We start from the raw sequence: 4,626 nt of genomic DNA, 5'->3' as shown, positions 1-4,626 counted from the left end.
TTGTTTCGTTCTCGTCTCTTTGCTGCCACCCTCTGGACATCTGAGGAACCTTCTGCCTGAGAACCAGACCCCCCAGAACACCGATCCGGACCGGGTCACTGGCCCTCACCCCCTCATCGGACCGGCTCACACAGGTCACGGAGCGGTGGAACGTGGGCTCTATGTTTAGCAGCATGACTTTCAAAATCTGCTCTCTTACACACACACACACACACACACACACACACTCACACACTGAGGACGGGCCTGTCAATCAGCTGTGACCTATGAGCTGGAGCTGCTCGCCGGCTTTCACTTCCTTGTTTTGCGTGTGTGGATTCCCCTCATGACACACACGCTGCTTCTGTTTACAGCTCCAGACACTGAAAACACAAGTGGAACTCTCCTTTTAAGGAAAACGATCGGAACTCGCTGGAGGCTGGAGAGACTCCGTCCAGACGGCCTCTCTCCACCCTGATGGAGAGTAGCTCACCTTAAACCTGCCTTGTTCTGGATTCAGTTACAGCTTCTTTTAAATAATCTGTCTATCCGATGGCCGTGCGTCCACTGGCTGCATGAGCTCACAATCCTAACAGCTGGTTCTGATCTCATTTTTAAGTTTGTTGAGAATCAAAATGATAAAATGATTAAATGATTAAATCATAAAATGTGTGACAAAATGAATAAAAACAGCACGCCTATCTAATCTACAGAGTTCTGTGCTACTAACAGGAGTGTTTCTACAGAATAACATTATTTAATCATAATACAATAAATAACATATAATAAAACTTTAATAATCAGTAAGAAAACGGGATTATTTGTTGGTAGCAGGATGTTGACAGGTTCCCTGGTAACAGGCATGGACCTCGAGGTATGGATGTCTGCTTTAATGAGTAATTAGTGTGTTATTGTCCTGAGAGGAAGTGATTCATCTCACACACTTCTCTTCATGTGTGTCAAGTCTTTGTGTCGTACATTATTCACATATTCTACTGGATTATCCATTCAATCAGTGAGGCTGCACCTCTGAATGATCACAATATCTATTTCCTGTCTGAGTCATGATCTCACACACACACACACACACACACACACACACTGGTCCACCTGTATCTTTCCTGTTTTCCTCTCATCTGTCCTCATTTTCACTGCTGTCCTTTGAAGCTGCTCTTTCCTCTGGAGCTGATGGAGGAGTGGTTGGAGGCTCGTTAGGACACACACCATCATTGTACACCATCACTCAACTTCAAGAGTGTGTTTGCTTCCTGAACTGGAGTATTTTGTCAAACGTCTTTCTTTTTTTTCCTGATCAGCCAGGAAGCTCTCAGAACCCGGGAGTTTGCCTGAGCTGTATGAAAACAACATCTTTTTCAATAAGCATATTAATTTCACACATTTTGAGTTGCAGAAGTGACAGGATGAAGCCTGAGCTTCACTCATGCTGTCATCATCTCCTTGTCTCATCATCGATCAGCTGGAGCTGCTTTTCCCATCTGGATCCATAAGAAAACACTGGTCAGCTGTTTGTTTCTACTCACTCTGAAAACATCCAGGCTATAGACCAGAGGGTCACTCCTCCATCGCTCCTTCATCACTCCTCCATCACTCTATCTAGCTATCTATCTATCTGTCTGTCTTTCTGTCTGTCTTTCTGTCAGTGTCTCTGTCCGTCCGTCCGTCCGTCTGTCTGTCCTTCGGTGTCAGTGCTTTGTGGCGATGTGACAGCAGAGGTCCGTCTCGCTTCCTCAGCACTGTGACGTGGAGGATTTCTGCTTCCTGTGTCATTTGAGGAATGTCCTCCAGGACCCGGAGGAGCGGGGATCCCCGTCCCCTCACCGGCCCACAAAGACCTGAGCTGGTCCCCCGTCTGACGGGCCACCCTCCGTCCTCTCGTACGTCATCCGTCCGTCCATCCACCCGTCGGCCGGTGACGGGAGCTCGCCAAGCCACCAGACGTGAGCCGCCGCCGGGTTGAGTCTCCCTTACGAGGGCCCCGTCGGAGCCTGGAGAGCCCCGCCGACTGGGCCTCAGTGAAGAGAGCAGGAGCTGTCCCATCAGTCTCCATTATGGGACAGGGCCGGTGTTCGCTGTCGTATTCCTGCGGTACTCCAGGGGAGATGCTGTCTCATACATCATGGGGAACAAAGGGCCTGGCTGGGGGGTGGGGCAGGGGGGAGGGTCCTTCCTGCCCCTCAGACCCCCTCCTCCCAAACCTCCACAAACATCTGGGGGAACACTGGCTCAGAGTGCAGCAGCAGGACTCGTCCGAATCGTCCTGCAGTTTGATTCAGTGGAAACAGAAAACACAGTGAAGCCCTGACACAACCAGGCCTTCAGAGGTTTGAAGGTTAACAACAACATGTTACAGTACGATCCAGGCGTTACAGTACGATCCAGGCGTTACAGTACGATCCAGACGTTACAGTACGATCCAGGCGTTACAGTACGATCCAGACACCAGACGTTACAGTACGATCCAGATTTTACTGTACGATCCAGTACGATACAGTACGATCCAGACATTACAGTATGATCCAGACACCAGACGTTACAGAACGATCCAGATGTTACAGTACAACCCAGACACGAAGATGTTACAGTACGATCCAGACGCCAAGACGTTACAGTACGATCCAGACGTTACTGTATGATACAGTACGATCCAGACATTACAGTACGATGCAGATGCCAAGACGTTACAGAACAATCCAGACGTTGCAGCATGATCCAGAAGTTACAGTACAATGCAGACAGCAAGACGTTACAGTACATTCCAGACGTTACAGTAAGATACAGACACCAAGACGTTACACAACGATGCAGACGTTACCGTATGATCCAGACGTTACAGTACGATGCAAACGGCAAGGCGTTACATTACAATCCAGACATCACAGTAAGATACAGACGTTACAGTACAGTCCAGACGTTACAGTACGATGCAGACGCCAAGAAGTTACTGTACAATCCAGAACGATTCAGACGTTACAGTATGATCCAGACGTCAAGAGACATTTCACCTTCCAGTCTGATTCACTGCTCAGGTGGTGACGGTTGAACAGGCGTCACAGGAATTGAAGAATTTTACAGATAAAGAAATCCAGAATATATGGAATGTTGTAGATCATTGATCTGTTTCACCCTCTTCAGTCTATAACAGCTGAGTTGAACTCACTTCAGTTCAGAGGAAGACATGAAGGGTTTCTGGCGAATAAAGAACGGTTGAATAGTTGATCTAGAAAAATCTGAGTCTCCAGCATGATGACTTTCCAGGCTGCCTCAGCTGGAGCCTTGATGAGCACCGAAAACACCGAAGAGGCATGAAGACCATTGGAAAATGATAAAACTGACAAACCGCTGAGAGAGGTCAAATCACAATATGGCAGAAATAGCTAAAACAAAACAAAATCATTCAAACAACTTTGGCTAAAAACCCTGGAAATGAGGGAAAGAACAGGTCGAACAGCCAAAAAGACTTCAGCAGTCACCAAAAGCTCGAGTCACTGACACTGGCACAAATACTAGAGTAGCCTCAAAATATAATAAAACAGCCTCTGACCTCCATAAAACTTTTAAATATCTGTTTTCAATCTTCATGACACACTTCAGGGTTCTTTGAGGAGACTGCAAAGTCCAGAGGTTTCATGAATGAAGGAGGAGACCAACTGGAATTATCCTGATTCCTCACTGGAGCCTTCAGAAGGTTTCAGTCTAACGGCTGCTATGTTCTGCAGCTGGGGTTAACTCATACTGTTTGAAATGAAGAAGAAAAAGCTTAAAGTGGGCAAAAGTGACAATGAAGCTAAATTTAATCAGAGAGCCCATTACAGTTTTCCTCCAATGGTTCGTCTCATTTCTTCAAACAGAAATGATATTTTCAGAACTCTGAGATGTTTTGGTGAAACAGTGTCAGTTCAGCTCATAGTTCCCACAGCTTTACCGCTGTCTTCTGTGAATTTGTGAATTTTAAGAATACATGTAACCTTTAAGAAGCTGTCAAAGCCCAGATGCTTTATTCCCTCAGTATTTCAGCCAGTCTGCTGTGTGCAGTTAGTTTGTACCGAGTGTGTGTGTGTGTGTGTGTGTGTGTGTGTGTGTGTGTGTGTGTGTGTGTGTGTGTGTGTGTGTGTGTGTGTGTGTTATGGCTATGGAGAGGAGTTCATTAACACTGACTTTCTAAAACAGAGAGAGATCATCAAACAGGGTCAAGAGGAGCACAAAGGAGCTTTTGTTCTTGGCTGCAGTGAAGCAGGAGCATGGTGGCAACAAACACACACACACACACACACACGTACACACACACACGCTGCTTGTGAGTGGGTTTACACAGAGGTAATAGTTTCTATCACGGCAGCATCAACAGTGACGAACGAGCCGGTTCCAGCTCATTGTTCTGCCCTCGGCTCCGGACCCGATCCTCGGCTCAGAGCTTGATTCTGTCATTAACTTCACATCTTCCTCCAGGACTCCTGAACCGAGACTAACGCGACACACACCGGCTCTGTGCACCTTGATAAACTTTCACTTTACAACAACAACAACAACAACACAGCATCGGAGCATTTCTGACGGTTCTCTGAGAATCCTCAGACCTGAAACAGGCTGTCTGGTTTCACCTGAAGTCCTTCAGCTGGAACAGTCTGA

The sequence above is a fragment of the Salarias fasciatus genome, chromosome 8 (genome assembly GCF_902148845.1).
Source record: "Salarias fasciatus chromosome 8, fSalaFa1.1, whole genome shotgun sequence".
NCBI classification, from domain to species: domain Eukaryota; kingdom Metazoa; phylum Chordata; class Actinopteri; order Blenniiformes; family Blenniidae; genus Salarias; species Salarias fasciatus.
This window is presented reverse-complemented; position numbering follows the sequence as displayed.